The sequence below is a fragment of the Geotrypetes seraphini genome, chromosome 3 (assembly GCF_902459505.1).
Source record: "Geotrypetes seraphini chromosome 3, aGeoSer1.1, whole genome shotgun sequence".
NCBI lineage: Eukaryota > Metazoa > Chordata > Amphibia > Gymnophiona > Dermophiidae > Geotrypetes > Geotrypetes seraphini.
The window spans coordinates 144,741,096-144,763,594 of NC_047086.1; the positions used below are offsets into that span (position 1 = coordinate 144,741,096).

The window sequence follows — 22,499 nt, forward strand, 5'->3', positions numbered from 1 at the left end:
ACTGCCTCTTGGGAGTTGTGGTGGAGCGACATCTTGAAGATTGAGGGCGCCTGCTCCTGGCCCCCCCCCCCCCATCTGTATCTGACGTTTTAAGAACATAAGGATTGCTATACTGGGACAGATCGAAGGTCCATCAAGCCCAGTATCCTGTTTCCAACAGTGGCCAACCCAGGTTCCAAGAACCTAGCTAGATCCCAATAGTAAAACAGATTTTATGCTGCTTATCCCAGGAATAAGCAGTGGATTTCCCCAAGCCATCTCAATAATGGCCTATGGACATCCCTTTTAGGAATTTATCCAAATCTTTTTTAAACCCCACTAAGCTAACTGATTTCATCACATTCTCCGGCAATGATTTCCAGAGTTTAATCACACATTATATGAAGAGATATTTTCTCTGATTTGTTTTAAAATCTACTATTTAGTAGCTTCATCACACGCCCCTGAGTCCTAGTATTTTTGGAAAGAGTAAACAAGCGATTCACATCTACCCTTTCCACTCCACTCAGTGTTTTATAGTCAAATATATTTTTATTGAGCAATCAGGAAAGCAACAGGCAACACAACAAAATACAAATCCAGCTCAATAGAGTATAAAATGGCCCCAAAAGAACCCCCCCCAAACCCCAACCAAAACAACCCCCCCCCCCCCGCCCCCCAATCCCACCCCTGGGTCCTCCTTCAGTGTACATTGTAGCAAAAAATGAGAAAAAAGAGTAAAACACCAAGCTAAACAAAAGGGTAAATACTAACAAGAGCATCAATTGAGTATCCGGCTACGAGCCAGAGGGGTCAAAGTAGACCAAAAAGGTTCCCAAGTGGTCTGGAAAAGGCGGCCCTGGTGAGAAGACATATCAGTCACATCCCTCCGCTCCCACATCAGAAGAGAAATCATTCGGCATCTCCAAAGGGAATAGTCCGGAGCTTCAGCCTCAAGCCATTTCAGCAAGATGCATTTCAGAACAATCTGTACAGACCACTTAAGGAAGGCTGCAACTCCTTTAGAACGTGGAAAGTAATGAGGAACAGTCCCAAACAAAAGCAAAGGGGAGCTGCGAATGTTGACATGCCAAAGATTCTCCACAAAAGCAAAGATAGCAGTCCAAAAAAGCTGTACCTTAGGACAAGTCCAAAACATGTGTCCCAAGCTTGCTTCTGAAGCCTGACAACGAAGGCAGGCTGCATTTGGACGGAAGTGGGATAAATAAGCCCTTCTAGGAGAGATATATAAACGAAAAATCAATTTAAAATGTTGTTCCCAAAAGGTGGTATATTTACGAAAAGTAGACAGAGGCGAACCGCCTGAAGGAGTATATCAGAAGGCAAATCAACAGCAAGATCACAAGACCAAGCATCCCGCAGCCGGGAATGGTCAAACAAAGGGCATTCATCTTTCAAGTGGCGATGATGGAACTTAAGGGGGACCGATTGTTGGGAACCAATGGTAAAAGCCATGGACAACGACTCTTGACAGGAGGCCTGCAAGGAGCTAGAAGGTAAGGAAGAAAGGTAGTGATGGATTTGCATGTAAGCAAAATAATCAGAAGGAGGAAGATCAAATTCTGCTTGCAATTGAGCAAAGGATTTAGAGGTACCATCATCATTAACCAAGTGAAATATATAGTGAATGCCCTTCGCTTCCCACCGAGCAAAACTCGGCCCATCAATCCCAGGCAGGAAAGAACCATTAAAGCGAAGAGGCAGAAAGGGAGAGACAGAGGGAGAAAGAGTGTGAAATTTACAGACCCAACGCCAAACCTTCCGCAAGGGTCGATATAGTATTTTCACAGAAAGAGACTCAGGTTCAAGAGAAGGGATAGAATGAAAATAGGCACTAAAGTGAGTAGAATGAAAACAGGAAAGTTCCAGAGAAGTGTTAGTGAACGCTGAAGTACCCCTAAAGAGATCATTAATATGCCGCATGCCACAACCAACTGTCAAATATCTGAGATTCAATAAGCCCAAACCACCTCTATACCAGGGAGTCACCACCCGCCTATAAGACAAATGAGGTCTCTTACCAGCCCAAAGAAATTTCTGGACCAGGCGCTCCAGTCTGCGCTCGTCATGAAAAGTCAAATAAAGGGGAAGGACCTGAAAAACATAAAGCCAACAGGGAACTAGGAGCATGTTATACAAATGTACTCGACCCAGAAGCGAGAAAGGAAGAGTTTCCCAAAGGTGCAACTTATTTTGTAGAGCCTGAAACAGCGGCATCACATTTAACCGGTACAGACTAGATAAATCCAGCGGAATGTTAACCCCCAGGTAACGCAAAGCGGAATCAGCCCAACGAAGAGGAAAAGCACCCCTCCACGAAGTTCGTAAATCCGGTGGAAAAGGTAAGGCCAAGGATTTATCTAAATTAAGAGACAGCCCCGAATAAAATCCAAATTCAGAAATGAGATCCAGAGCTGCCGGGAGAGAGTCTTCAGGCCGGGTAAGAATTAAAAACATGTCATCCGCGTACACCAGAGTCTTAAGTTCGAAGTCGCCAACCGAGAGACCTCTAACCTCCGCGAACCCCCGAAGAGTGCATAACAAGGGTTCCAAAGAAAGAAGAAACAGAAGAGGGGAAAGAGGGCAACCCTGCCGGGTACCACGAAGAATAGGGAAAGAGTCTGAGCGGGTCCCGTTTACAAGCAGAGAAGCCTGCGGATTGGAATAGAGTGAACTCACGGCATTCAGAAAGAACCCACCGAGCCCCACATACTCCAAGGTACGAAACAAGAAAGACCAGTGAATGCTATCAAACGCCTTAGAAGCATCCAGGCTAACAAATAGAGTCGGAATTTGGCGAGATTGACACTGAGCAAGAGCAAGAAGTACCTTGCGGACATTGTGTTTAGACTGGCGGCCCCGAACAAAACCAACCTGATCCTCATGTATAAGCTGTGGTAAATGAGGAGCAAGACGATCAGCCAGCATGCATGCGAAGAGTTTGAGGTCAACATTTATTAAAGAAATGGGGCGATAAGACCCCGGCAAATCAGCTTCCTTACCCGGCTTCAATAGCAAAGTAATAAGGGCCTCGTTCGCAAAGCGTGGAAAAGAACCACGGGCAGTAGCTGCATTAAAATATGCCAACAAAGGTCCATAAAGAGTAGGAGAAAGGAGCCGGTAAAAGTCACCCGAGAACCCATCCGGGCCCGGAGCCCGATCAGAGCGGAGCGTTTTAATGGCAGACTCCAATTCAACCGCCCAAAATGGACTATTAAGAGTAGAAATCACATCCGCCGATAAACGAAGAAGACCAGAAGAGTGAAGATAGTCCGTCAACATCTCCAGCGAAGCGTCATCCGGAGCATCATATAACCGGCAAAAAAAGTCAAAGAGGACCCCAGAGATTTCAGAAGTCTGGGACACCACCCCACCATTCCGGGTCCGTAAAGATAGAATCGGCTTCTTGCCAGTCGTAGCAGTAACTAAGCGGGCCATAAGGTGTCCAGGCTTGTTCCCATAACGAAGAAATCGATGTTGGTAAAAGGCTTTACATTTTTGAGAACGAGAGTGAAGAAGAGAGTTCAAAGCAGCCTGAGTAGATAGATAACATTCTCGAGTCTCCCGGGAAGGATGGAGAGAAAAGGCCCGCTTCGCCGAACGCAAGGCCTGTTCCAAAGTAACTATCCCCTGATTAATGCGCTTGTTACGGGCGCACAAGAAAGAGATGATATGCCCCTGGATCACCGTTTTCCCAGCTTCCCAAAACAAAATCGGGTCATCCATGTGAGAAGCATTATTGGTAGAATAGTCATCCCATTGAGTCTGTAGAAAGGTCCGAAATTCCTCATCCTGGGCAAGATAAAAGGGAAACCTCCAAGACGAAAGCCGGCAATAGGTAGTGTCCAGGACGACATCCATCCAGATTGGAGCGTGGTCGGAAATGGATAGAGAGCCAATCTCGGCCGACCGAACAGAAGGAAACAAGGAGGAAGACAAGAAAATATAATCTAAACGAGACCAGGTGCCATGGGCACGAGAAAGATGAGTATAGTCACGGACTTCAGGGTGAAGGAGACGCCAAGGGTCCACTACAGAAAGAGTATCACAAAAGTCAGAAAGAAGATGACCCTTCGCACCGGAAGGAGAAACTGGGGAACTAGATTTATCCAATTCAGGACTCAGAACCAAATTAAAATCACCCATGAGAAGGAGAGGATCCCCAGGAAACTTAGAACAAAGTGTAAGCAGGTGTTGTATGAAGGCCGACTCCCCCGAATTGGGGCCATAGACCAACAGAAGAAGATAGGAACGGGTCCCCAAGGTAAGGCGCAAAAGCAGAGATCTCCCATCAGTGGCCGTATCAAGAACTTGCACCCCAATTGGAGAAGATTTCCGAACCAACACTGCGACGCCACCATGGCGGCCCGGAGAAGAAGCAAAATAAACCTCCCCAACCCAGGAACGACGCAACTTAAATGTTCCGCGTCAGTCAGACGGGTCTCCTGCAAACAAGCAATATCCAATCGACCGCGCTGTAAGGCACCCAGGATTTTAGACTGCTTCACGGGGGACGTAATGCCCCCAACATTCCAAGAGGTGAGTCTAAAAGGGGTACTCAAGTCCAAAAGTTAGGAAAAGGCACAGAAAAGAATAGAAAAAAGCGGAAAAACTACCCCAGGGGCCCAGCCACCCCCCAGAGCAGGAACACATAATAGCATCAATCAAAAGGAGAACCAATGAAAATATTCCAGAAGGCAACATAATGAAAACATACGGAAGGAGGACCCCCCACCCCCCAAACCCAACCCATCCCACCCTATCCCAGTACCCCTTAACCACCCAACCCATCCCAACACCCACCCCCTAGGAAAGAAAACCCGCTCCACAAAATGGGAACAGAAAGAGAGTCACACAAAGATGTAAGCGGGGCCCCAAATCCCCCAACCCCACTCCCATCACACGCACCCCAGGCACTACAACACTCCTCCATTCAGCCAAACAAACCCCACCGGAAGCCAGGGAAACAAAGAATCCCTCGAACTGCCCCGGGCAACACCCCCCCCCCCAGCCAAACAGCACACCATCAGCCCCACAAACGAAAAGCAGTAAGAAGAAGCGATCCCCAAAACCATGCAAATTCCCATGCAAACCAAGGAAACAAGCACTCTCTCCCCCTATCAAACAAACCATCCAAACACACTCACAGCAGGACCTAAGCCAAACAAGACCCCACAAGCAACCCAACCATGCAGGATAGGGCAACCAGTCAAAACAAGCAAGAAGCTGACACCCAAAGGCCCACAAAAAGGAAAGGGTCAGCAGGCATCCCAGAAAAGCCCTCCAGAAACTGACCCCACAACAGACCAAGCTGGTGAGGACACCTTCCCTCGCAATAAGGTGCCTGAAACAATGGTACAGCAAGGGCCCCCTCAGGCACCGCACCCAGGCAGGCGGCCCGCCAAAAGCCCCAATTGAACACGTTAGGAGGGCAACCAACCAAACAGACAGAACCAGGCCTGCCAAAAGTGTAGGGCAGGGGATGCAAGGATGCGATGACAGCAAAAGTCAGAGGGGCAAAGGCATTGTGGAAATGTAATAGACACAAAAGAACAGCCAAATCCAAAGCAGGGGAGTGTTAACACTCCAACTGGGGCCAGAGTGCCAAAGGGTCCAAAAGGAATCAGGGAGTCAACCAAGAGTCACGAAGCTGGGTCCCGCATACTAGATGAGAATCTCTCCACAGAAGAGTGCTAGGTCAGCGCAGCAGCCATGACAGGAAACTCAGGGGGCCGAAGAAGGCCTTGCTTCACCGGGTAACGCATCCAGATAGGTTTGCGCGGCCTCAGCTGAGTGGAACATCCGCCATCTCGAAGAGGTCCAGATCTTGAGCTGCGCCAGGTAAAGAAGCTGGAATCGCAGTTTGCGGTCATAAAGAGCCGAACACACCGGAGAGAAGCGCCTCCGGCGTTCCTGTAGCACGGGGGAGTTGTCCTGGAACAGGCGCACAGGGGTATCCTCAAACGAAAGAGTATTCCTCTTCTGCCTGTATTGCCTCATTAACTCAGCTTTGACAGCCGAGTTGTGAATTTTGAAAATAGTAACCCGAGCCCGCTCCCGATCATCAGAGCGCCGGCCCAGGCGGTGTGCACGGTCAAGCCGCAACGGTCCCACACCAGACGAAGCGGCAGCGCCACTTGGAGCCAGGACTCCAAGGTAGAAAGAAGGCGGGCGTCAGGGACCGGCTCGGGGAGACCCATCAGGCGCAAGTTGTCCCGCCTCGAGCGATTCTCGAGGTCCTCCAGTTTGTCGGCCTGGCATTGGAGTTGCGCCTTCATGGAGACCAAGTCAGCAGCGGAGGCCGAATACGTGTCCTCAACTCCCGAGACGCGGCTCTCCAGTTCGCCCGTGCGCCTGGTGGTTTCCCCCAAAAGAGCTTCGAGTGAGGTAAGCTGGCTAGATAGGTGGTCAAATCGGGAGTCAAGAGCTCTCACCACCGAAGCCGAAAGCGCAGCAATATGGGCCTCAGACAAGGGAAGCGCGGAACCCAAGTCCCCCGCCGCCATTTTAGGGTCAGGCCGCGCCGAACAAGTCTCCCTGTCTTTAGCTGCACGACTCGGTTTACTGTTCATGACCGGGCTAGCCTGCTGCACGAACCGGTCCATGCACGACCCAGAAGGTCCTGGAGTGCGCGGGCCAACAAAAACAAGAAAATTATGGAATTGAGAGATTCGGGGCCCCGGAGCACGAGTAAGGTACGTCTCACTCGGCTCAGCACATCACGTGACTCCTCCACTCAGTGTTTTATAGATCTCTGTCATATCGCCCCTGAGCTGTCTCTACTCCAAGCTGAAGAGCCCTAGCTGCTTTAGCCTTTACTTATAGGGAAGTCATCCTATCCATTTTATCATTTTCGTTGGCCTTCTCTGTACCTTTTCTAATTCAGCTGTCAGGCTCATAATTAAAAAACATAGACGTCCAAAAAGCATCCTGAATTGGCACTTGGACGTCTTAATCGCCAGGACGTACAAGTATTGATAATCAAAACCATCTTTCTGTACGTCTAGCGAGGTGTTTCAGTCTCTGAACATCCAGAGCATGAGATGGGTGTGGTGGAGGCATGTTATGGGCGGGCTTCCAAAGCAGCCCAACTGGGCGAGAAAACCACGGACCTGGCTACTATGCCAAGCATGCTCAGTTTTCATGCAGGGGGTGGAGGGAGATGGAGCAGCATCAGCATCAATTAGGAACACTAGGTTACTAGTGCGGGAAGAGGTAAAACGCGGACCTCACGGACCTGAGAGACCTCGCGGATCTAAAACCGCACGTCCTTAAGAATCTGAAGTCGCTGTCCGTGCCACTTGTAGTTTCTGTCTCTTACAGACCTCTATGACATTTTAGCTCTGATGGATCCATCTCAGCATAGGGAGGGAAAAGTATTAGGATCCGTCAGCGCTAAAATGTCACAGAGGTCTGTCAGAACCAGAGACTAGTGCTGGATCGGCTCTAAAACAAATCCTTTAAACCGGTTTCCTGCAGCCCCAGTAAATTTAAAAATCTGAGGTCCGTGCCACTTTTAGTCTCTGGTTCTGACAGACCTCTATGGCATTTTAACGCTGATGGATCCTAATACTTTTTCCTCCCTATGCTGAGACGGATCCCTCAGTGCTAAATTGTCATCGAGGTCTGTCAGAGCCAGAAACTAACTACAAGTGGCACGGACCTCAGATTTTTTTTTTTTTGTTCAAAAATGTTTATTAATTTTCAAAGGATAATTATACAGTTATAACAATGATACAATACAATAGCACTGTGCATATCTAAGAACATAAGATACAGAATACAACTCATACACATGGGCAATCATAAAGCAATAGAATAAGATATAAAGACCATAGATCATGTACGAGCCAAGTCAAGATTCACAGTATCTCAAGAGTGGAGCCCAGATGAGATCATATTGGGAAAGGGTATTAGTTCTCTCAGCTATGACTTTCTCATATTTCCCAGTTAAGCAAACAGAATTCCACCAAGCATGATATTCGGCTTTGGATAGATCTTGCCAATTATAAAGAATGTTCTGAATAGCTAAAGCCATAAGAATGGTAAACAATTTAGATTTATGTATATCCAGTGGTGTTGCAAGCCCCTGTGACATTAGAATAATAATGGGAAAGGTTAAATTTTCTGTTAAGTCAATTATAGAGCATATGATTTTCCAAACAGCTGACCGGTATCCTTTAATTTGGTTACACTGGAATAATAAGTGCAACAAAGTTCCTGTATCCTGTTGACAGGACCAACAATTAGGTGATAGTGATGAGTCAATTCTGTGGGAAAGGATGGGAGTCCACGTACCTTTATGAAGTAAGAAATATACAGATTGTAATAGTGAGGCAGATCTTATGGACTTAAATAGATGAGTCCAAGCAGAGTTCCAATCTATAGCATCAGAAGGTAAATTCAGTTCGTGACTCTATTTAATTTCAGTAGTAGAGGGAGCCTCGTTTTTCGCCATTTGAAGCATTTTGTACCATAAGGAGGCTGAATCAGCCATACTAGAAATTTGGGAGATATGTGACAAAAGGCTGGGTCGTTGATCCGTTTTGGTTGCATTAGTAAATGTTTTCATTAAGCAGTGGCGAATTTGCATCCAGTGAAAGTATTGGGATGGGTTGAGGTGAAATTTGTTGGAGAATTCTTGGAAGGATAACCATCGATCAGGACCTAGAAGATCTCAGATAAACCATATTCCACTTTGTTGCCAAGCAGACCAGGATATCGATTTGCCCTGAATAGTAATTAGAGGGTTGTTCCATACGAGAGTCGGACCATGGGATCGGTAATTCCGAGTCGATTGCCACCACAGCCGTCCTCGTGGATATCGGGATATGATCCAGCTTGTCCGTTTTAGAAGGAGGTATGCACGCAATACATTGTAATTTAGCTTTACCATATACATCGTGTTCCAATTGTATCCAGGCGGGAACATTGGCTATATTACAATCTGGTAGGGTTTGTGTCCAATGACGCAAAATGAATGCGTAGTGATACTGAATAAAACTAGGGAAGTTTACTCCACCTCGTGTTCTACTAGCCTTCAATTTGGAAAGAGCAATACGAGGATGTTTTCTGTTCCAAATAAACTGGGTAAGTAAGGAGTCTATCTTTTTATATACAGGTCTAGGGAGGAGAAAAGGGAGCATACTGAGCACATAAGTTATTTTAGGAGATATTACCATACGTATGGACTCCAGTCTACCCCACCAGAGATTAAGGGGGACCATTTGGAAGTGAGGGACTTCGCTATATCTATCAAATAATCAGTGTTAAGCTGGATCGATTCTTCAATAGTTGGACCTAGGAATATTCCCAAATATTTCATACTGGAATCAGAACACTGAAATCCATACTGTATAAAATCTTGTTTGGTTTCAGGACAGTTGAGGGGCATAATTATAGATTTATTCGTATTTAACTTATATCCTGATTCAAAAGAGTAGTTCTCTATAGTGGATAAAAGAGATGGCAAGGAAGACGGTGTAACATACAACAATATATCATCTGCATAAGCTGAAACTTTTATTACTTGATCTTTCTGTTGGCACCCTTGTATCAAGGGATTGTTCTAAGAGCAATCAGTAGGGGTTCTAAAGCAATATCAAAAAGAAGAGGGGATAGTGGGCATCCCTGTCTAGTGCCCCTACTGGGAGTAAATGTGGAAAATAGGATACCATTTATGCAAGTCCTAGTGGTGGGAGATGTATAATTTTTTGTATGAAGCTTGTGGAAAATCTGAACCATTTCAGTGCTCGAAACATAAAAGGCCATTCAACTCTGTCGAACGCCTTTTCGGCATCTATACCTATTGCCAAAATTTGTTGATTCAGTGGATGAGGATGATTGTGCAAATGTAAGATGGCATTGGAAAACGTGTATGTATGATCTGAAGAGTATCTCCCATTGATAAAACCACATTGATCAGGTGCAATGATTTTAGTAACAATTGATTGTATTCTGCGGGAAAGCAATTTGGCGAAGATCTTGGCATCCACATTTATTAAAGATAGTGGCCTGTAATTTGGGATGTACCTTGTGTCCTTGCCCGGTTTGGGTAATACAATAATGGTTGCTTCCGTAAACGATCCAGTAATATTACCCGATTCAATGAGGTATTCAATATACTTTATATAAAAAGGAAGTAAGACTTCTTGAAACTCCTTGTAAAATTCCACTGTTAAGCCGTCAGATCCTGGAGTCTTCCCAGTAACCATAGTGTTGAGGACACAAGATAATTCCTCAATTGTGATAGGTAAATCCAACGATTTGGTATCCGATACATCCAATGTGGGATGAGGCAAATCAGACAGAAAATCAGATGATAGGGGGTGCTCTCTATCCAATTCAGATGTATATAGTGCACGATAATACTCCATGAAGGCTTGCGATATGTCCAAAGGGTTAGTCAATATGGAAGCATCGTCCTGTTTAATACTGGAAATTGTGGACTTATTTTCTCTGTGTTTGAGAGAAGCAGCAAGAAGATGGCTACATTTGTTATTGTCAGAAAAATAGGAAGCTGATTGTTGAAATATGGTACAAGCAGCAGATTTACTTAATTGGACATTATACTGAAATTTCAACTTACCAAGATCAGACAGTAAGGATAAATCTAATGGAGACCGTTGATGTAAAGATTCCAGACGTTTTATTTTGGATTCCATCTGATTTAATTCATTTCTCTGAGATTTGTGTTGGTGGGCCACATAAGATATGATAACCCCTCTAACATATGCTTTGAAAGCATCCCACCAACTACACCAGGAAGTGTGTTCAGGTTGGTTTAAGAGAAAATATTCTGCTATAGCTGTTTTGGTTTGTTCTACAAATTTAGGGTCTTGTAGGAGAGCAGAACTAAATCTCCATTGTTTGGGTGTAACAGGGGGGATTTTTATATTAATGGTTAGCATTGTCTGAGATGATGATCGGTTGAATATCTGAATCAGTTATATCAGGCATGATGGAATTACTTACAAGAAAATAGTCAATCCTGGAATAAGATAAGTGTGGATGAGAGAAAAAAGTATATTCATTCTGTGTAGGATGCAAAATTCTCCATATATCTGATAGGTGCAAGGATTCAGACATTTGGTGTAATGCAAACCAACATCTTGATTTTTTGTATCTAACTTGAGATTTACGATCCTTAACTGGATCTAGTACCAAGTTAAAGTAACCCCTATGAATGATTTGAGAATTAGTAGCTGTAAGGATCGAGGCTGAGATTTCGTAGAAGAATTCAGGGCTGTCTGCATTGGGAGCATAAATGTTGTAGATTGTAAAATTAGATGAACCACAGGATTTAAATCAGAGGATGAGGAGAGTATTTTGAGGTTAGGGCGATTTCTGATAAATAGTTAGCACTCCACCCCTTTTCTCAATTGCAGGAGAAAAATAAGAAGGAAGTGCCCAAGGTAACTTGATTTTCTTTGATGCAGATTCATCTAGATGCATCTCTTGAATCAGAATAATATCCAGGGCTAAACGTTCCAAATAAGACAATACCTTTTTTGCTTTGATCTTGTTATTCATCTCTTTTGCATTTAAGGAGATAAGTTTAAGTGACATTGGCAAAAACTAGACATAAATCGTAGTATAATTCGATCATAAAATATGAAGGACAATAGTCCCATGTGTACACACAGCTGTAGATATCAATGGAAAAACTGGCAGTACAATAAATGTGAGAAACATCAACATGCAGTAAAGAACACAGTGAAATAGCGATGAAAACATCTCTAAGAGACCTAACGGGAGTGCAGCTAAATAGCAGGCAAAGAGTGGCAGGGCCAGAGCACCCTCATGCACAATTCAAAACAAAGATTTACTACTTTAAATTTATTGAAAAGAACATGCAAGATAGTAGAGTAATATGTAAGTGATAAGGCAACATGTCAGGAAAGATTGCTGATCAAGGAATAAGGTGCCATGCAGAACCTTCGGTGTGTGAGCAATATGCAGAGTGATACCCAACACAAATCAAACCTGGTGGATAGGAGTCAGAGAATGCTGCTCGATGAAAGTGGCAAGATCTTCGGGATTGAGGAAATCCTTTGTTTGATTATTGAAGGTTACCCTCATCCTGGCAGGGTAGAACAGGCCATATTTAGCGTTTAGTTGCTTCAGTCTAGGCCTATACTATAGCAGCTGTTTGCGCTTGTAAGCTGTCGTCTTACTGAGATCCGGTACAAAAAGTATGGTGTCTCCCTCATGTTTCAGCGGAGCTCGAATTTTGGCGCGCTGCATAATATCCAATACTTGTTGATACCGGAGTAATTTCACCACCACCAGTCTAGGATAACGATCGTTGCAGCTGCGGTGTGAAGGCACACCATGTGCCCTTTCAATCTCAAAATCTTTCTTAAATGTGAGATCAAGCAATTTCGGTATCCATGACTCAAGATGTGTAATGAGATCCCGATCCGGCACACTTTCCGATAAGCCTAGAATTCTAAAATTACTTCTACGAGATGTTACTATCTTCAAGCTCCTTTTCCAACACTGTAAACCTCTGAGTTTGTTTACGAAGCTCAGTCACGTTGTTCGTAGTCACGTCCATTTTGTTTTCCAACGTAGTCACAAGAGTCTGCAGTACAGTAACCTCCGATGTGAGATTGGTAAGTTTCTCATTAATTTCAATCATTTCCGATTTCGTATCTGACATCAATTCCTTGAGTTCCTTAAGTTCAGCCAAGATTTCACGATTGCTTTCTGTAATGGCTTCTGATAACGGCGTCTTGGATGGCAATGTCAGCTCTGGTTTATGCCGCTTATTTACCTTCTTGTCAGCCATCGTTATCCCTTTAATCGCTTGGTTAGCAGTCTGTGCTGGTTGAAACTGCTCTCAGCGTGTTCTGAGGATGTGTGGAGTAGATTTAGTGATAGTAGTTTATCGATTCTTAACTTCGGGTGCAGGTGCTCCGATCTCACACTACCATTCTCTACGGGCTCAGCAGTGACCCCCCACCCCCCCACGATTTTAAGGACGTGCGGTTGTAGATCTGCGAGGTCCGGCAGGTCCGTGATGTCCGTGTTTAACCCCTTCCCTACTAGTGCTGCCGATTCACTGATTCACTTCGGTGAATTGATTTGAATCAATTTGTTTCCTTAAAAAATTGGACTCACTGATTCAGTAAGTCCTGATCATTTAGAAGAGGGGGGAAAATATTGCAGATTCTTGTCAGAGGTGCAAAATTACCTTTTGTTACTCTGTAGAGAGAAAGGAGCTTGCTGTGGGCCCAGTACTGTGTCTCCTCTAGGTCTCTTAAAGCAGCAGCGGCAGTGAACAGGTTGCTCCTGGCTTGCCCGCCGGGGTCTTCCCTCTGCCACATCACTGATGACATCACTGATGATACAGCAGAGGGAAGCCCTGGTGGGCAGGCCGCCAGCAGCCTCTTCACCGCTGCTGGTGTTTTAGATGGCCCAAAGCTTGAGGTCTGATGTGATTGGGAAGTGCTGCACAGGGGGATGGGAGGAATGGAATTCTCTTGTCCTGCACAGAATCTCGCTGCGCCGGCCGGGTCAGCATTGAATCTCGCTGTGTCACAGTATCAGCACCTATTCCCGCACACTGCCTGCTGCTGATCCGGAAATCTCTCCGCGGCAGAGGGGAGACTTCCAGGTTAGCAGCTGGCAGCATGTGAGAGTCACTGCCGATACTGTGACCCGACAAGGCAAATGGAGTACAGGGGAGGAGAGTAAGTAAAGTTGGTGGCACAGGGGGAGGGGTGAAAGGAACTTCAGGAAGGAAAGCTGGTGGCACAGTGGGGAGGTAAGAGGAAGGAAAATTGGTGGCACAGTGGGAGGGGAGGGTGAGAGGAAGGTGAGGATGAGAGCTGGTGGCACAAGGGGAGGAGAGAGAGACATGCATGGTGAGGGGAGAGGATGAAATAGTAGCATAGTTCGAGCATAAAATATGAAGGACAATTGATATCAATGGAAAAACTGGCAGTACAATAAATTTGAGAAACATCAACATGCAGTAAAGAACACAGTGAAATAGCGATGAAAACATTCTAAGAGACCTAACGGGAGTGCAGCTAAATAGCAGGCAAAGAGTGGCAGGGCCAGAGCACCCTCATGCACAATTCAAAGCAAAGATTTACTACTTTAAATTTATTGAAAAGAACATGCAAGATAGTAGAGTAATATGTAAGTGATAAGGCAACATGTCAGGAAAGATTGCTGATCAAGGAATAAGGTGCCATGCAGAACCTTCGGTGTAGAAGTAGAGTAGAAGCAGCAAGGGAGAAAAGCAGTTTTAGAAGCAGAAACGAGCAGAGGAGGGAGACAGAGGAGAGCAGGAGGCTAGGGGCAGGGCGAGAGTTAGCTCCGTCCACCCCCACCACATCGGAAGTCAGCACCCAAACTCCCCCATAAAAGGGGACGGAGCCAACAGCGTGTAGCCGTTAGGCGCGCGGCGAAGGCGAGCGGCAAAGGCGCTCGCCTTTGCGAGAGCGCCTTTGCAAAGGGCCTCAAGAAGGGCCAAGTCACTACACCCAAGAGCACAGGGAAGGACTGAAAGGTAAGGAAGCGGCAAGCAGTGCAGAAGGGACGAACACACACAAGCAGCAATAAGGTAAGGAAGAGAAAAGACAGCACACACAAGAAGGCAGCAAGGCAAGAAGCAGATACAGAAGGAACAACCACACACAAGCAAAAGTTAGGTAAGGTTGTGCAAAGGCACCAGGCACAGAAAGAACAAACACACAAGCAAAAGTAAGGAAAGGTAGAGCGTAGGCAGCCCAAACAAAAGCAGAAGGCAGTAAGGCAAGAAGCAGGTGCAGAAGGAAGCAGGCACTGAAGGAACACGTAAACTTATCTATTTTCTTAAAGTAGTAACCCCGATGGAAGCAGAAGGTAACCAGAAGATGAGCTTTCCAGTGTTCTGCACGGACTGTCATATGTATGACTACCTCCCCTCGGGGAGACAGTCATACACGTATGCAGTCGGTGTCAGGAGCTGAAAAGCTTGAGGAAAGAAGTCAAGCGACTTGAGGACAAGATACAGGAGCTAGAAGGACTTTACACCACGGAGGACCCTACCAGGGCATTTGAAGACTTCAGGAGTGAGAGACACATCGAGAAGGAAGTCAGGGAACTCGAGGAATTCATTGAGGAAGCATACAGGAGGAGGGTGGAAGAGAACGAACTCCAGATGAGAGATGAAGCAACACCAACATGGAAGGGGGAGCAAGAAGCAGGTGACCTCAAAGAAGAATACCACACAGAAGAATACCACACAGAAGAATACCACACGAGGGGGAAGAATTGGCTAGTCGATGCCCAGAAGAAGAGAGAGCGAAGCACACCGAGGACATTGACCTGAGACCGATAAAAAAATTGAAGAAGGGAAAGTCAACGATCCTGGTGGGAGACTCGATATTGAGGCATGTGGACAGCCACATAGCAGGAGGAAGAGAGGATCGACTGGTGACCTGCCTCCCAGGAGCGAGAACCAAGGACATCGTGGACAAAATTGGGAAGGTCCTGGAAGGAGCGGAGACGGAAGAGACCGCAGTAATGATCCACATCGGGACGAATGATGTCAGCAGGAGAGACTACAGAAGAGGCACGTTGATAGAACAGTTCAAGATTCTGGGAAGGAAGCTGAAGATGAGGACCCAGAAGATAGCGTTCTCAGAGATCCTACCAGTACCGAGGGCAGATGTGAAAAGGCAGGAGGAACTACAATCAATAAATGCGTGGATGAGGAGATGGTGTGAGGAAGAAGGTTTCCACTTCGTGAGGAACTTGACAACGTTCTGGGGCAAGAGCAAGCTCTACAGGAGAGATGGACTGCACCTGAGCATGGCGGGAACAAGACTTCTAGCAAACAACGTCAAGAGAGGAATAGAACAGGCTTTAAACTAAGAGGAAGGGGAAAGCTGACAGTCGACCTAGTGTCGACGATTCGGAAGACGGTATCCCATGAAGATACAAAGGGGAAAAAAGGCTGGGAAGAAACAAGGGACAAATTACAGGAGTCAACTAACCCAGGAGTGGAGGTTAGAAAGATTGTAGCAAAAGAGAAGACACCAAAGACCGAAGCACAGGGAAAGGAAATGAGGATGACAAAATGCCAGGATCTAAATTGCATATATGCTAATGCAAGGAGCCTAAGAAACAAAATGGAGGAACTAGAAGCTGTGGCCAATGCAGAGGACATAGACATCATTGGAATCTCTGAAATGTGGTGGAATGAGGAAAACAAATGGGATACAAGCTCTATTGCCAGGACAGGTCAGGACAGAAAGGAGGAGGAATAGCCCTATACGTAAAAGAAAGCATACAATCGACAAGAATGGACACAGCGGAGACGACCAACAAACTGGAATCGCTATGGGTTAAAATACCGGGTAGGAAAGGGCATGAAATAAAGATGGGCCTATACCAGTGTTTTTCAACCTTTTTTGGGCAAAGGCACACTTGTTTCATGAAAAAAATCATGAGGCACACCACCATTAGAAAATGTTAAAAAATTTAACTCTGTGCCTATATTGACTATATATAAAGTAATTCTCTTGAATAGGAATCAAATAAACACAAAGAAAGTATTTTATAATTACTTTATTATGAAATATTAAGTAAACAGAATAGTGAAAAATTATAAAATACTTTATTCAGTGCGAAACCTGGGCCTGTTTGGCTGAACACAAAGCTGATATTCTGGCTGGAATCGAAGAAAGACACACACGTAGCTCTTCGTCAACAGCTCTCAGTCTCTCTCTGTATTTGGTTTTTATAGCATACAAAAATAGACAAATATACCCTCCATCCTTTTTATTAAACCACAATAGCAGTTTTTAGCGCAGGGAGCTGCGCTGAATGCCCAGCGCTGCTCTTGACGCTCATAGGCTCCCTGCGCTAAAAACCACTATTGCGGTTTAGTAAAAGGTGACCATATTGTAAAATATAGACAGCAGATATAAATTCAGAACTGTGCATAGTAAGTGAAGGGAAGTTTTCATCTCTGGGAATTTACCCAGTTAACTATTAAGTTATTTGGGCAAATTCCTTTGAAAACTGTGGTAATACTGCCTTCACTTTGCTAAATTTAAAATAAAATCATTTTTCCTACCTTGTCTGGTGATTTCTGGTTGCACTTTCTTCTTCTGACTGTGCATCCAATCTTTCTTCCCTTCTATCAGCCTGTATGCTTTCTCTCCTCCACACCTCATTCCCTCCCCCAACTTTTTCTTCCTCTCTCCCTGACCTTTCTTTCTTTTTTTCTGTTTCTCTTCTTTCCTTCTGTTTCCCTGCCTGCCCCCTTTCTTTCTTTCTCCCTGCCGTTCCCCAAGCCACTGCCACTGCCGCTGCCATCGGGGAACAGGACCCACCAATGGATAACAGGCCCCAAAGCCGACGCCGACGCATGCTCTCCCTGACGTCAATTCTGCAATCGGAGAGGAAGTTCCGCCCAGCCAGGCAGCGATTGGCTGGCCCGAACTTCCTCTCCGACTGCAGAATTGACGTCGGGGAGAAGAAGACTTATCGGCTCGATAGATTAGATCGCCAAGACAAAGTGAGTCCTGGGTGATCGACTCAGTTTGCCTTGGCAAGCTACTGGCCCCCTGCCTCGGGCCCCCTGTCAGCTCCGGGCCCCTGAATGCAGGACTGGTAGTACTGCCCTGATGGCGGCCCTGCGGCACATCAGGCAACATCTCGCGGCACACTAGTGTGCAGCGGAACAGCGGTTGAAAAACACTGGCCTATACTATCGTCCACCCGGGCAAACAAGAGATATTGATAAAGAAATGGATGCCGAGATGAAGCGAGAATGCAAAAGCGGTTACACGGTTGTTATGGGAGACTTCAACTACCCCAGGATAGACTGGAGTCTTGGAAGCTCAAGATGCGCTAGGGAGACAGAATTCCTGGAGGCTATACAAGATTGCTTCATGGAGCAGCTTGTTAGAGAACCGACGAGAGGAAATGCCACTTTGGATCTAATCCTAAATGGGCTAATGGGACCTGCAAAGGAAGTGGAAGTAGTGGAACCATTGGGAAACAGCGATCATAATATGATCAAGTTCACGATTGAAGTAGGAATACCGAACGGAAAGAGAACCATAGCGACAACTTTCAACTTCAGGAAAGGAAACTATGAAGCAATGAGGGAAATGGTAAGGAAGAAAATTAGGAACACTTCCAAGAAATGGCAAACAGTAGAACATGCCTGGTCCTTTTGCAAGGACACGGTGAGCGAGGCACAAAATCTGTACATCCCCAGATTCAGAAAGGGGTGCAAAAAGAGTCGAACCAAAGACCCGGTATGGATGACTAAAATAGTCAAGGAAGCGATAGCCAATAAGAAAAATTCATTTCAGGAAATGGAAAAAGGACAATACTGAAGGGAACCGAAAGGAGCACAGGAAGTATCAAAAAGAATGTCACAGTGTGGTTCGAAAAGCCAAAAGAGAGTACGAACAGAGGCTAGCCAGGGAGACACAAAATTTCAAACCGTTCTTCAGATATGTTAAAGGGAAACAGCCAGCTAGGGAGGAGGTGGGACCGCTGGACGAAGGAGACAGGAAGGGAGCGGTGAAGGAGGAGAAAGAAGTCGCGGAAAGACTTAACATGTTCTTTTCGTCTGTATTTACAAACGAAAACACAACCAACATACCGGAACCTGAGCAAATCTTCAATGGAAATCAAGCAGAAAAATTAACATCCATGGAAGTGAGCCTTGATGATGTACACAGGCAGATAGAAAAACTTAAAACGGACAAATCCCCTGGTCCGGACGGAATCCATCCAAGGGTTTTGAAGGAATTAAAGGAGGAGATAGCGGAACTACTGCATCAAATTTGCAACCTATCCTTGAAAACAGGCATGATCCCGGAGGATTGGAAGATAGCCAACATCACGCCCATCTTTAAAAAGGGATCAAGAGGTGACCCAGGAAACTACAGACCGGTGAGTCTGACCTCTGTTCCGGGGAAAATGGCGGAAGCACTGATAAAAGAAAACATCGATGAACAATTGGAAAGAAACAAACTTCTGAAAACAAGCCAACATGGTTTCTGCAGGGGGAGATCGTGCCTAACTAACTTATTGCACTTCTTCGAAGGAATTAACAAAAGGATGGACAGGGGAGACCCCATAGACATCATATACCTTGATTTCCAAAAAGCCTTTGACAAGGTGCCTCACGAATGTCTACTCCGGAAACTGAAGAATCATGGGGGTGGATGGAGACGTACATAGATGGATCAGAAACTGGTTGGCAGGTAGGAAACAGAGGGTAGGGGTGAAGGGCCACTACTCGGACTGGATGAGGGTCACGAGTGGTGTTCCGCAGGGCTCGGTGCTCGGGCCGCTGCTATTTAATATATTCATAAATGATCTAGAAACAGGGACGAAGTGTGAGATAATAAAATTTGCGGACGATACAAAAATATTTAGTGGAGCTGTGACTAAAGAGGAATGCGAAGAATTGCAAAGGGACTTGAACAAACTGGGGGAATGGGCGGCGAGATGGCAGATGAAGTTCACCATTGAGAAATGTAAAGTATTGCATGTGGGAAGCAGAAACCCAAGGTACAACTATACGATGGGAGGGATGTTATTGAATGAGAGTACCCAAGAAAGGGACTTGGGGGTAATGGTGAACATGACAATGAAGCCAACGGCACAGTGCGCAGCGGCCGCTAAGAAAGCAAATAGAATGCTAGGTATAATCAAGAAGGGTATTACAACCAGGACAAAATAAGTTATCCTGCCGTTGTATCGGGCGATGGTGCGCCCGCATCTGGAATATTGCGTCCAATTTTGGTCGCCGTACCTTAAGAAGGATATGGCGTTACTCGAGAGGGTTAAGAGGAGAGCGACATGTCTGATCAAAGGGATGGAAAACCATTCATACGATGAGAGATTGGAGAAACTGGGTCTCTTTTCCCTGGAGAAGAGGAGACTTAGAGGGGATATGATAGAGACTTATAAGATCATGAAAGGCATAGAGAGAATAGAGAGGGACAGATTCTTCAAACTTTCTAAAAATAAAAGAACAAGAGGGCACTCGGAAAAGTTGAAAGGGGACAGATTCAAAACGAATGCTAGGAAGTTCTTCTTTACCCAACGAGTGGTGGATAACTGGAATGCGCTTCCAGAGGGCGTAATAGGGCAGAGTACAGCACTGTGGTTTAAGAAAGGATTGGACAATTTCCTGCTGGAAAAGGGGATAGAAGGGTATAAATAGAGGATTACTGCACAGGTCCTGGACCTGTTGGGCCGCCGCGTGAGCGGACTTCTGGGCATGATGGACCTCAGGTCTGACCCAGCAGAGGCATTGCTTATGTTCTTATGGAGGGGAGGAAGGGAGAGACGGTGCATGGAGGAGAATAGAGAGATTTGACATAGGGCAGAAGGTAGGGAGAGAGAGAGATGGTAGACAATGGGAAAGAAACAGAAATGTTGGTTATGGCAGTAGAAGGAAAGGTACAGAGATGAAAGATGAATTGTGAGCACGGGAAAGAAGAAAACGTAAAATGGGCAGGTGACCCTGAGTTAACAGAAGAAAAACAGAAACCAGAGTCTGGGACTAACATGATTAGAATAATAAGGTGACCAGACAACTAAAGGTAGAAAAAATAATTTTCTTTTCTGTTTTGTGATTATAATATGTCAGATTTGAAATGTGTATCCTGCCAGAGAGAGCAAAAGTCTTTTTTTGTTTTGTTTACACCACAGCACTGGCGTGGGGTTGGATAGGGTCAAGGGGGGGTGGGTGAAGAGGCTACAAAAATAAACTTGCTAGGCCGTTAAGCCCCCCCCCCCATACACACATTTGATTGGGTAGGAAAAACAAACCAAATCGAAAAATCAATTCAATAAGTCAAATCAAATCGAAAATCTTTGCCCTGAATCGCGCAGCACTACTGGTTACAGAGCTTGGAGGGTTTTGGCCACCAGATAGGAGGAGGAGGTTGTCTTCAGCTGGTGGGGCTTGAGGATCCCTACCAGTTCAGATATTCCATAAAACAGGAGCTTGTCAATGAGTTTTATTGAGTAGAAGTTGTGTCTTTGTATCTGTTTCTTAAGGTAAAATCCAAGGCCACCCACCCCTCCCTCTTCCTGTGAAACTATCACTAAAATGCTTCCATGTTTTCCTTATATATACTGATATTTGTCAACATTTGCTCGTTTCTGATCTGAAAAGAAGGGGTTACCTTCCAAAGCTGATCATAAAACACACTGAGTTAGTTAGTCCAATAAAAAAGGTATTACAGTACCTTATTTCCTTTGGTTTAATTTCATTTCTAAATATGAAAGTCCGATTAACCATCAGGAAGTATGTGTGTGTGGGGGGGGGAGGGGTGTCTCTCAACATTTAGTCAACTGGATGTTATCCTTAAACTTCAATCTATTTGGAAAACAGAATTAACTGACGAGTTAATGCAGATCACGGAGCTTCCAGAAAATTTATATAATCCCCTGCGATTCCTTCTTCTTCCTCCCTCAGTCTCCCTCCCCCCGCATCAATAAACAGCACTAACAAATCTTTAGCGCTTGCACCAGCACTCCCGGAGCTCATCAGATGCTTTTTTTTTAACTGGGAATCTCTCACCTATTGAAAACAGCGCAGCTGTGCCTGCTCTCCGCTTGGCTCCTGGGGCTGTGCTCGAGACGCCACCTGGTTACTAAGGCAACGTCATACTCCCCCCCCCTTTCCCACCCCACGCGAATAGGGAGGGGATGGGGCGGCTCCATTCTCTGGCGGGCTGTCCTATCATGTGAAAGGAAGTTGTTTCTGCTGCAGCCATTCTCAGCTGCACAGTACATGCTCTACTTTACCCCTTTTTTTTTTTTTGCTTGATTGATCACGAGTATATTTTGCCACTTGGCATTGTTTTCATTACATTTAAAAAGTAAGTATGTGATTCAAAATGTGTGACCATCTTTAGGCAGTTGAGTCAGTCGTCTCTGCGGTGCACTCTAAAAAAGTGAGAAAAAAAACCTCCCTAAGAATACACACAGCGAGAGCCCTTCTTTAGCTTCACATTGGTGAAAAGGTCTGAGGAGCTAATGCTCAAAACTAACACCAGCCCTAAAAGGGGGTTTTAGGGGGATGTTTGCACACATTAAAGGGGTTTCAGGGGAAATTTTTGCACACATTTTATTGTGTGCTGAAATGCTATAATGGTTTCAGAATGGGCGTTGAAACTATTAGTGTAAATGCATGTTAATGCAGTCATTATATACCCCACAATTATGCTGAGAAAAAAAAAATTCTCATGTCCATTTATAGCACTCTGCCAGGTCCATAGCAGCCTTAGAAGGGATGATTGAGAAGTGTCTAGCTGCACTCCTCTCCTTCCAACCCAACTACCCTGCTTCACTGCCCACTAGTGCTGCCTGATTCACCAATTCACTTCAGTGAATCGATTCATTCTTCTAAAAAAATTGGACTCACAGATTCAGTGACCAACACCACTCCATACCGGTGAGATGAGATACTTCCAGGCATAGGCGTCTGAACGGAGGGGAGGGGACGGGGA

General features: G+C 45.4%; 1 protein-coding gene across 7 annotated transcripts in view; it reads right to left on the reverse strand.

Annotated features, from left to right (window-relative positions):
• The window catches only part of LOC117356435 (cingulin-like protein 1), a 60,499-nt gene extending 38,841 nt beyond the window's left edge, over nt 1–21,658 (reverse strand). For 5 of the 7 annotated variants that reach the window (XM_033935630.1, XM_033935636.1, XM_033935634.1 and 2 more), the window contains exon 1: nt 21,569–21,658. The gene's annotated coding sequence lies outside the window, so the exon portion shown is untranslated. The remainder of the gene's footprint in view (nt 1–21,568) is intronic. The other 2 variants (XM_033935638.1, XM_033935632.1) reach the window with 2 other exon arrangements.
• Between the last annotated feature and the right edge of the window lie 841 nt (nt 21,659–22,499).